This window comes from Myotis davidii, unplaced genomic scaffold, assembly GCF_000327345.1.
Source record: "Myotis davidii unplaced genomic scaffold, ASM32734v1 scaffold22, whole genome shotgun sequence".
In the NCBI taxonomy this organism is placed as follows: Eukaryota; Metazoa; Chordata; class Mammalia; order Chiroptera; family Vespertilionidae; genus Myotis; species Myotis davidii.
In genome coordinates, this window is record NW_006294067.1 from 84241 (window position 1) to 96579 (window position 12339).

Below are 12339 nucleotides of genomic sequence, written 5' to 3' on the forward strand. Positions count from 1 at the left end.
CAGCGCCCGCTGACCCCTCGAGGAGCCTTTGGGCAGCCGGGTGGCCCTGGGGAGATACGGAGACTGCGCTCGGTGGAGCCCCCCACCGGTCCGACCGGATTCCTCTGCCTTGGACTGAGCTCCAGGCTACGAAAAAAAGACAGACCTGGGTTCATTGAACACTGAAACTAACCAAACTGCCGCTTGAATTCTTGCACACTCACTACTTACAAACTATGGAGTCATTTGGCCTCTCAGCTTGTAAATCCAATATATCACCCTCGGGCGCTGCCTTTTCTCTGCCTTCTAAGGCAGTTCCCTTGCGCATGCCCTATTCTGTTTCCAGTTCCTTGGCCCTTCAAATCCGCTACAGCCTATTGTCAAGGAGCATCTGGGCTCTGCTGGAGAGATCGTCCAGACCCACCCCTGACATTGACCAGAAGGAATCAGGCTGGGAGCTCTAGAGAGGGGCCCGCGGTCACACCCGGCCAGCCCCAAGGAAAGTCTAGGCCAGAACTGCTGCCTTGAATGCTCTAATGTCAGCAGAGCTCACTTCCCTACGCCCTGGTGTCAGGTGAAGCATCACTGGAGACAGGAACGCAGAGTGAGGTCGGGTGCAGAGACTAGCTTGAGTGTCCATCCTCTCCGCTTCATTTTCTCCGTGTGTAAAAGAGTGGTGATATTTAATCTACTTACTTTATTGCATTAAGTGGAGAAATAAATGAAATTCAATATCTGAAGTGTTATATAATACTTGGTATTATTATTCAAGTCCCAGTTCTACCCAGAATGGAAATTCTGACAGGTTAACCTAAGAGCGTTATTCCGTATGTTCCCTTCTGAGTTGCCAAGCCAGTCTCCTGGGCCTTGGGGTATGCAATGCCGGCCTCTTCCTTCAACCTTATCAATACTTAATTACGTCTAACACTACATCCTCGTCTCCTTCTCAGAACCCACTGATCGGTCTTTTCTCTGGTGTCTCATTGTCTTGGTCACAGGTGTTTCACACTGCCATAAGCATGTGTGGCCACGTATGATATAAAGCACGCCGTGCAGGTATCAGCTGGTCCTGGGCTTGTCCCTATGAAGATAGGCTAGAAATTTGATGCCGGATTTCTGTGCAGATTGGAAATGGTGACTTGGGCTTTACAGATCAAAAGTCTCCTTGCCAATCCTTCAAAATATACCCACTTGTTGGGGAAAAGTTAGGAAGATGGTTTCCAAATAGTGTCACAAGAGGAAAAGCCATTTACAGTCTAAATGTCTCCTTAAGGAATGTGCATGTGCAAAAATATAGTATGTTTAATTGCTAGGCAGCTGAACCTATTTATAAATGAAGAATAGAAGAGTGCGTAGGCAGGCTTATTTGTACTGACAATTTAAAAAAAAAGCATTTGCAGAATATTAAAGCTGAGTTTCCAGCCAGCCATTCTAAATACAAGTAGAAACACACAGAGTATCCCTGCACAGGTTTGCTAGGCCAGGATGTCTCTAGGAGAGCTGCAGGGTCAATGCTGTTAAAAGGTACCCGGTAATCAGGGAGTGGCCCTAATGATTCTTAGGAATTTTTCTTAAGTAAACAGTTCTAATTGACCTCAGGTAGAATGTATAAAAGATAGTAAGTACACAGATGTTCCCACCTAATCATTTCCAACAGCTTGGGCCAGGCAAAAAGAGGAAGTAAAAAAATGTGCAGGAACCTTTGCTACCTAAAACATCTCTACAGGCCTCTGAGAATTTATGTCCACCAGGTACCAGAAAGTTTTCTTCAAGTGTCATACAACATAAAGTAAGCAGTTAGAAGCAGCCAAGAAAAAAAGAAGGAAGGAACAAAGGCAGTGGGAAAAAAAGAAGAATTTTCTGAAATGAAGAGAGATGCTATCAGGTTCTTTATACTGGCTGCAGATGGCTACAGGGTCAATTTTGTACCAGGCACTGTGCTAGGCACTCTAGCAACAGCAACCACCATAACATCAGCAATAATAATAGCACTCACTGTAATAAAGCTTAGCACATGGCGCTAGGCACAATACTAAACACTGTAAGCAAAAAGGCCCCATTTAATCCTCACAACAAACCTGTAAGGAATGTACATTATGATCCCATTTTTCAGTTAAGGAATTTGAGGCCAATTAGCTATTGCATTTTTCACCTCTGAAACTGCAGAAGAAAATTTTTGCAATGCAAATATTTTATTTGAAGACACCCCTGCTCCCCACTTACATCCTTGCAGTCTTCACTTCTTCCCTTCAGGAGCCCCAGTCTGGTACATCAACAACCTCTTCAGGTCAGCCTCAAGTCCATTCCCCACTCTAAGTCCTTCAACCACCATTTTCTTTTTCCATCACATGGCAACATCAAATTCTGTCTCTACGTGTGTGTGTGTATGTGTGTGTGTGTTTATATAGAGAAAAGATAGAGGGGAGAGAAAGAGAGAGAGAGAGTTTTGTATAGTATGTTTTCCAGAAGGCTTCTCCAAATATTGTTAAAAGTGGTTGGTGCCATGGCTGGTATGTTCGATGGTTAGAGCATCAGCCTGCACACCTAAGGGTCAAGGGTTCAATTCCTGGTCAAGGGCATGTACAGTACATGGGTTGCAGGTTGGATACACCACCCTGGTAGGGGCATGTGCAGGAGGCAACCAATTAATATGTCTCTCTCACGTAGATGTTTCTCTCTCCTGCCCTCCACCCTCCCACTCTCTCTGAAATGGAAAAAATTATCCTCGGGTGAGAATTAACAAACATAAATAAAAATAAATGAAAGTGGTTGGTGTTGGGGTATAGAATTGGAGAAGGCAGGAAGCTTTTATTTATAACTGTTGACTTTTCCCCATGAACATGTAAACTTTTATAATTTATAAAAAGGAAAAGAAAGAAAAATGACAGAGCCATCTTCTCTTTTTTCCTAATATCAGAGCGTTTTCTTTTCCACTTTCTCCCAAATGTACTCCTTACCTAGCACCACCTGCATTGCTTGTCAGGACAAAAGGCTCTCTCATGGGTGGGGCTACACACACAGTGGAGGGGGCGGGGGAGCCACCCAGCGAGAGACGCAGGAATCTTTGTGTCAAAGCCAAGGAAGAGCAGCTTCCTGCTCTGCCCCTGGGCCACCCCAGCCCCAGGCCCAGCCCCGAGGGAGGGGATGGACTGACAACCACAAATGGCCCTTTTTCCTCCTTTCTTCCAGGTGGGCTGATGTCAGCACATCATCTTCTATGCCCTTTTCCACTCCACTCCCCAGCCTCAGTTCAACCAGGACTTACCAATAACTTCATATTTTAGGCACTCTGGGTATAATTAATATGCTTTCGAGAAACCTCCATCTAGAGTCAAAAAACACTTACATAGATATTTTAATATAATAAGATGTTAAGATTAGAAAAAAAAACTTCCACCCACCCAATAGTGCTGGCGTGGTGTGGCTACACCAATTATAATAGCTGGTGGCCTTCTTGCCATTTAGAAATCATTATTATTGTCCCACCAAGTCCAGGCAGCAGTGGGCAGAGCCTACACGGGGCATCAGAGGAGCGGTAGAAGGGAGGGGTCCATACCTCCCAAGGTCTGAGCCAGATGGGCACCCAAAAGCACTGCAAGTGTCAGCAAGGTAGCAATGTGTGGTGACTGCAGGGAGCAGAGCAAAGGCAGATGGTCAGATGGCTGAGAGTCAGCGGCGGAGGGAGTGGGGAAGGGCAGACAGGAACAGAGACCCAGGGCACCAGCCGTAGCACAGGCAGGTTGCTGGCACTGAGGCAGCCACTAGCAAAGCATCTGCTACCTTTTGCCTTCTTTCTCCTGAACCCAGGGGAAGCCAAAATTAGAGAGTTGCCTGGCTTAGGAGCTCCTGTGTTTGTCACTGAAAATAGCCAAGTCACTAGGGGAAGTAAACATTTCAAGGAGGGAGGGTGGTGGTGGTAAAGATCTTCAGATAACCTAGCTGCTTGAAATTAGAAGTATGTTTCTCTAGTGGCTCCTGCCACTTCCACTCCCTTTAATAAGAATCACCTAACACAGGAAGTGGGTGCCCCTGACCAAACCTCAGAACTCAGGCACCCCTTCCTGCCACCCAGAGGTGTGATGGATGTGGCAAAGGGGTACCGGGTCTCAGAAAGAGGGATGAGGATCTACCCAGAAGACCACGCCTTTCTACTTAACTTCTCAACATGCTTGAGCAGCTGGGAGACAGGCCTTTATACCCAAGTGTGATGCTACCAGAGGGCATTAATGCCACAGAGCAACCTACCCAGTTCCAGCAGAGTTACTATTGTGTGCTCAGTAGTGGCATAGCACAGGAGGCCGAGCACAGCGCCTGCCACACCACCAGGGCCTGTATATATTTGCTGAGTGCAGCTGAGTCCCAGAATCATTGAACTCTCATACTAGATCAAAGGAGGCCCTGTGCTCTGTAAAATTAAATGGCTTTTGAGTCAGCTTGCATCATTAATTTATTCACTAAGCATTTATTGAGCACCTACTATGTGCAGGATACTTTTTCTGGTGCAAGGGATAATAATGCAAAAACAGAAATGATCCCAGCCCTCAGGGAGGGTCTATGACCTTAGGGAGCCTACAAAGGGACATAACTATGAATCAGTCATAAACAAATGTAAAACTGCCTCTGTTACAAGCACCTCAGGTGAAGATACACAATGCATGTGATGAAGTGTATATTGGGATGGGACCTAGTGGAGCTCAAGGAAGGGATCTGAAAGATGCATAGGCATTAACTGGGCAAAGTGGGAGGGGAAAGCATTCCATGTAGAGAGAATAGCATGTGCAAAGCTGTGTGATGGCTGTAAGCACAGCCATAATCACATGTAAGCAAAAAGGAAGGCAAGCATGACCTGGGTGACTGAGAGGGAGGTGCAAGCCCGGGCTGCCAGAGAGCTGGGGAGGGGGCTGTGCAGAGATGCCAACCATGTGTAAAAGTCTTGACTTTGTCCTGAGAGCAGTGGGGAGCCATAGCAGAGTTTTAAGTTGAAAAGAGTGGCATGAAAATACTTGGGAGTTTTGAAAAGTCGCACCATAGGGGCAATATGGAGAATAACGGTAGGGTTCAATTCAGATGCAGACAGACCTATTAAGAGGCTATTGTAGAGCTTTAGATGTGAAGGGGGAGGTGATGGAGAGGGACAAAAGTGGATAGATTTTAGGGTGTTTAGGACATGGAATCATCAACAGAATCTAGTGACGAGTTGAATTCGGAGTGGGAGTGGGGGCTGTAGGGGAGACATCATGCACTCAGCTCAGCCCCCAGCTGCTACCTACCTGGAGTACGGCGCGCTAGACTGAGAGGTTGCAGGTTTGGGAGTAAGACAATGCTTTGTTTTGAACGTGCCAAGAATGAGAGAGTGTATGGTAGACAGTGAGCTATCTGGGTTTGGAGCAGAGAAGAACTGTGCTGAATATCTGCATGTGTGAGTTATCTGCTTTGGAGTATGAATTTGAGTTGGCTGAAAAAATCAGCTATCCGTTATTGCATGGGAAGTTAAAAGAGCCAAGATGGGCTTTAATGGTTTATAGCATTTGATGGACAGGTAGAAGAGGGAGGCGGGACTCTCGGAATAAGGAGACCCCAGGCCTCCATGTCTCCTCCCAACCGGAGTGAAGCAAGGACACCTCCTTGCTTCACTCCTACACTCAAACCTCCAAACCTCCTACACTCACCATCTTGCCTCCATTTGCTCTGCCTGCAGACCACCAGCACTGATTGCATGGAACCCTCTAACCCCAGATGTCAGTCACCTTATGAAGCCTCAGAGTCCCAGGTCCCGCCACATCTTGTCCAACTCCTGAAACCAGTGCAGGTGTTCTCCAGAGCATAGACCACTGTCATCAAACATTCCTCTTCCTCCAGCGTCTCTCTCCTGCTGCTCTCACATGGATCACCTCTGAGGAGACGCCTCCCTCATAGTCTTCTCAAGTGGCAGTACATTTTCCTCCCACAGCCCTGGAGGCGGAACAGATATCCTTTCTAATCTGTGTTACTACTTCCACGCTAGTCTCCTCTCCTCCCTAAAATCTCCAGCTTTGAGCAGCCCGTCATCAAACTATACCAGCTGCTGCCTGTCCATGGATCACCATCTATTGCCCCGAGTCACCCACCCTCATTTCCAGAACATTGTATATCCTAGCTCACTGGCCCTCTCTCCCAAGTGACTTTGCTTAATCCAACTTAGTGATTTCAATAAGATGATCCTTCCTCCCCCACCTACCTCTCTGTTCCTTAACTTCTCACTCCCCAGGATTTTGCTCGACTTGAACCACTATCACCATGATGATACCCTAAACCAGTGGTGGGCAAACTGCGGCTCGCGAGCCACATGTGGCTCTTTGGCCCCTTGAGTGTGGCCACGAAGTTTTAATCGCACTGTACGTGTGCACCCGCATGTGGTATTTTGCGGAAGAGCCACACTCAAGGGACCGCAGTTTAGGGCCTAAACCAACACTGACAAAGGAGATATGATGTAAGCCACTTATCTAATTTCAAAAGAAACTAAAAAAGAAACAGGTGCCATTAATTTTAATAATATATGTTAACCCACCATATCCAAAATATTATCATTTCAACATGTAATCAATATTTTGAAAGATCAAATGTCAAATTCTAACCCCCATCAGAGAACGCAGAAATTGCTTGCACCCCCTCGCTCAACACAGCTTTCCCTCATCGGTAATAAAATTCAACTCTGCTACCTGTAGCCATCACATTATCTATATCTGAATTTTTAATTGTCTGCAGTTTTAAATTTGTCAGGCTTCTTAAGGTGACTGATAAACCATCAATGATGAGAGATAGAATCATCAATGATGAGAGAGAATCATGGATCAGCGACCCCCTGCACACCCCCTACTGGGGATCAACCTGCAACCCAGGCATGTGCCCTGACAGAGAATCGAACCTGTGACCTCTTGTTTCCTGGATCAACGCTCAACCACTGAACCACACCAGCCGAGCTAAAATGGTTCTTTTTACTTGAGAGCAACACGTACACACCACCTAAAGGTAAAAATTTCCAGTTTCTTTTGGGCTTTGCCATCTGGGTGGGTCTGCTACCCACTGGCAGAATAATCATGATGGACTCAGTGAGCCAATAGCCCTCAAGTGGTTGGCTGACCAGCACCCAGCAGCATAAAAGCTTATCACCATGAAAATACCTTCACCAAAGAATAACCTGAACATATACATGATGATTAGCATTACACACCCACCCATCCTTAAAAACAAAGAGCAAATGAACAGTTATCTCTAGAATGCCTAAATTGAATAATGTTCCTTCCTTTTTCATTTTATTGCTGTAACAACACCTAGCATGCAGTGTACCCACTTAGAACAAACTTCTTTTTGCCTCATTTTATCCAAATGGAACGAATTCATCTCAAGCTTATCAAACACTGCATGCCCCATTTATACACACACACACACACACACACACACACACTAGTGGCCCAATGCACAAATTTCGTGCACATTAAAAGGGGATTAATTAGAGGAAATATTTTAATATTGCTATTTGCCCTTTCTCTATAATGGAAGTGTCAGAGATGAAAGAAAATTAGTAAAATGTATATGAAAATCTTCCTCCTGTCAGAGTCTTGGGCACGCTGTGGGACCCAGAATCAAGTCCTCACCCACCCACGTGTGCCTTGAAATTGCAAGAGGCCCAGAACCGGCTGGCCCCACCCCCATTGGGCTAGATCCAGACCCGACCGATCCCACCCTTGTCAAGCCCTGCCGGGGGAGGGGGAGTGCAGCCTGAGGCCCTCGGCCTGGTGCTGGGGCAGGGGGCTCACCTTGAGGTCCCCCATCAAGCCCTGCCAGGCGGGGAGGTACAGCCTCAGGTCCCCGGTCAAGCCCTGTCAGGTGAGGGGGTGCGACCTGAGGTCCCCCAGCCTGGCACTGGGGCAGGGGGCATGACCTGAGGTCCCCGGCCTGGCACCAGGTTGGGGGACACAGACTGAGGTCCCCTGTCAAGCCCCACAAGGAGGGGGGAGTGCAGCCTCAGGTCCCTGCTGATTGCTCATTAAGGCTCATTATGGGAACTTGGCCTCTGCTGTGGGTGCAGCCATCTTGTGTTATGGAACTCCTCCTTCCCCGCCCCCCCCTGCTGTGGGAGCCACCATCTTTGTGATGGAGTGATGGTCAATTTGTGTATTCCTTTATTATATAGGATTTTAAAATATATTTTATTGATTTTCTTACAGAGAGTAAGGGAGAGGGATAGAGAGTTAGAAACATCAATCAGAGAGAAACATTGATCAGCTGCCTCCTGCCCACTTCCTACTGGGTACCAAGGTACATGCCCTTGACTGGAATCGAACCGGGGACCCTTGAGTCTACAGGCCAAAGCTCTATCCACCGAGCCAAACTGTAAAAATCTGAGAGATGAATAATGTTCCTTGTCTGTGAAAGTCCAGCAATGAACTCAACTTCTAAGTTTTCCTCCAGTCCTAATACTCAGTGATCTATACTTAGTGCCCGGTATAACCTTTGCCCTTTCATTGTCAGGAAAATGCCTCTGCTGCCCTCTCTGGACTTGCTTGGCTTGTTAAATAATGGCAGAATGGCAAGGCCTGAAACCTGGAGCTCCACCAACCCAGTATGCATTGAACACTGTTTAGGATGAGGACCAGTTGCAGGAAAGCAGAAAAGACTTTGCAGGAAAAACAGATCCTCATCTAAGAAGGCATTTGTAAGAGGAATCCAAGCGAGGAAAGACACGGGGATGGGGACCCCAACATTGAGGTATATTCAGGAATTTGAGAGGTAGGCTGTCAGCTAGCACCCAGTGACAGGAAAGTCTGGCAGGCAGTAACAGAGCATCAGCCACCAGGCTGTGATTCAGAAGCAGGACCAGGGGAGGATGCCTTATATGCACGCACGAGGCAGGGTCTCTCTCTTGGAGGAACTGGGCATAAAGGAGGAGCATAGGGGTCTCAGCACAGGAGGTAAGAAGACTCCAGAGCCCTAGTTGGTTTGGCTCAATGGATAGAGTGTCAGTCTGCGGACTGAAGGGTCCCGGGTTCGATTCCGGTCAGGAGCACGTGCCTGGGTTGTGGGCTCAATCCCCAGTGGGGGCATGCAGAGGGCAGCTGATCAATGATTCTTTCTCACCATTGATGTTTCTATCTCTTTCTTTCTCTCTGAAATCAATAAAAATATATTTTTTTTTTAAAAAAAGAAGACTCTAGAACAGCTGTGGGCAAATTACGGCCCGTGGGCCAGATACGACCCGTTTGAAATGAATAAAACTATTGAAAAAAAAGACCGTACCCTTTTATGTAATGATGTTTACTTTGAATTTATATTAGTTCACACAAACACTCCATCCATGCTTTTGTTCCGGCCCTCCGGTCCAGTTTAGGAACCCATTGTGGCCCTCGAGTCAAAAAGTTTGCCCACCCCTGTTCTAGAACCATGATGTGACATCAGCTACCCCTCAACTCTGAGTTCCTAAACACTAGCCAGGCAGCTATCTGGATGCTCAAAAACAAGCCTTCCAAGTCCATGTTGTCACTGGTCCTGGCGAGTATAAAATTGACAGGGTCATTGAGTCTGGAAGAAGCAATTGCCTGATATTACCTATTTGATTTTTCCCTTTCTCCATCAGTGGCTCTGGGATTTGTGAGCGCTGAGTATTCGCCTGACCTCTGATGATCCCATCTGCTCCTGCTCTCTGGGATTGATGAACTCCGTTTTTATTGCTTACCTGGCCTCCGACTCATGGTTGCCAGGGCCTGCTTCCTTGGTCCTGGCATCCTGCCTGGTCTGCTGCTGCCTGTGACCTGATGATGGCACCTCGAGGCCCTGACTATGCTTTGGGGCCTGACAAGGACGTTGTTCCAGGCCCTCTGGACCCAACTCTCCCCTCTCTGAGAAGGATGTGGGATCCCATTAGCCCAGAACCCGTGGCCTGGACTTCTGCATCAGATGTTTGGGTAGAACCCCCAAATCTGAAGTGACTCTCTTCCAGGTTTGCCCACAGACCTGCTTTTCAAAGAAAAGACAAATGCATTCCCTTGATAATCTAAACAATAGACTCTATTAGAGTCACCTGCAAACATTTATTTGGGCTCTCTCCTCTGCTGAATGGAGCCACAGGATCCTGGGAAGTATGCATTCAGTGATGCTAACCTGCCTGTGTGTCTCTGGGGAGTGCACCACAGCGGGTGGGTGGAGAAGAGGGGTCACCACTATTGCCCATGCTGCCAAGCTTCTTCATCTCACTACGCATTGCAATGAGCTCACCTTAGACCCCTAATATTTTGCAAAGGTTTCAAACTTCATCTAAAAGTCAAATGAGCATTGACCTATGTTGGTCTAAAAACTGTTATCTTCCACAGAGCCCAACAGATCAGAGATTGTTCAAATAAGGCCTTTTGTCCTCACCACCAACCCTGGAACCAAAGAACTTCTGCTATGGAACGTGTCTTCCTTTACAACTAACTGTCCTGAGATGGCCTTTCTTCCTCAGCAAACTTGCTGTGCCCAGGAAAGGCCCTGCCTCAGCACAATGGCTAGGACCCACATCTATTGATTACTGGGGGAATCCAGGGAAGGTGGGGGTGAGGGACAGAATGAGGAAGCGAACTCCATAGACCTGCACAGATTCTGTGGTACTTCCTCTGTGGAAATACAATTTACACACCACCAACTTCCCACCTATCCATAACTTAGCTCTCAGGCTGCCCCCACGTGTTAATAACCCAGCCCCCCAAGCTCCATTCTTTTTTTCTTTTTAAATATATTTTATTGATTTTTTACAGAGAGGAAGGGGAGAGAGACAGAGAGCCAGAAACATCGATGAGAGAGAAACATCGATCAGCTGCCTCCTGCACATCTACTGGGGATGTGCCCACAACCCAGGCACATGCCCCTGACCGGAATCGAACCTGGGACCCCTCAGTCCGCAGGCTGACGCTCTATCCACTGAGCCAAACCGGTTTGGGCAAAGCTCCATTCTTTATCTCCTTGTTTACTGGCAGTTAAGGAAAGTATCCCACGGAAGGAATACAGACTTCCATCACTACTGGTTCTCAGACTCTTCTGATTTCTGCCCAGACCCCATGCTATATGCCACGTATGCCGCCAACCCTTTCCCAAGGCTCTCCAGTATCAGCATACCAATTTCTGGCTGCTTAAGCAAACAGTGCCTTTTTGAACTCTGAAGAGCTGCCCCCAAGCTGACTGAACTTGGGAGCAGCCTGAGCCACCTCCCTGTCACGCCCCAGACAGAGATTCTGATGCAATGCCTAGACTTTGACAAGTAGGAGCTGAGACACTTCTGTCATCAGTACTTTAGGACTGCACCCAAGACCTATAGCGGGACTAGAAGTCACCCTGAGGAAAAACCATCACTTTTCCATTTCAAAATTTAGGACTGTAGATAGAGTCATCTCTCTCTTCAGCTTATGGTCCCACCCTAAAAGAAAGGCCAGAGTGAAAGAATGTGTATTAAATAAAATTTCCTAAACCAAATGACCCTAATATTTAAAAACAAATGAACAAACACATAAATAATGCTTCTTCCAACAGTGGGATGAACTTTCCATGTGAGGGGCTGAGTTGAAGTTCTAGCTCAGGGGTCCTCAAACTTTTTAAACAGGTTGCCAGTTCACTGTCCCTCAGACCGTTGGAGGGCCGGACTATAGTTTAAAAAAAAAACTAGTCGGCTGCTAAGCAGCAGACAGCGGCGGCAAAAACACCTGGCGGGCTGGATAAATGTTTTCGGCGGGCTGCATGTGACCCGCGGGCCGTAGTTTGAGGACCCTTGTTCTAGCTTCTTCTGTCTCCAGCTGGGTAATTTGGGGGGAGGAAAGTTAACCTGCCTCAAATCCAGGTTTTCTCGACTATAATGCAAAGATAATGACTTCCTTATTGGGTTGTTGTAAGAAGAGACTGAGAACTATCTGCCAACTGTAAAGTGATATTGGCATATTATTTACTATTATTTTATTCTCTATCTTCCTTAGTCCCAGACTCTTAGATGATCTCACCTCCTACTTCTCAAAGAAAATAGATACCATCAGACAGGAATCCCATCTTCCTGACACCAAATGTGCAACCTACTGGCATCTGCTTCATTCTTCTTTCTGCTAGAACATGTGTGTGTGTGTGTGTGTGTGTGATTTTTAAACAAAAAATCAATATACTGTAATTCTTATATTATAACATGCTTTTAAAATATGTCACAGTACACCATGAATAATTTTCCGTCAATAAATACAGTTATAAAATACTATTAATGGCCCCATAGAATTCTAATACAGACATGTACTATAATTTATTTAATTAATCCCCAGGTTTAATGTGCCTTGTATACAATCTTTCCTTATTATGCAATTAGTTCTCTTTTGG

The 12339-nt window shown here is 46.6% G+C and overlaps 1 long non-coding RNA gene across 1 annotated transcript in view; it reads right to left on the bottom strand.

The window, feature by feature from the left end:
- The window catches only part of LOC102773552, a 17583-nt gene continuing 5244 nt past the window's right edge, over window positions 1-12339 (bottom strand). The window contains exon 2 of the long non-coding RNA XR_435888.2: window positions 1-126. This is a non-coding gene — a long non-coding RNA (uncharacterized LOC102773552). The remainder of the gene's footprint in view (window positions 127-12339) is intronic.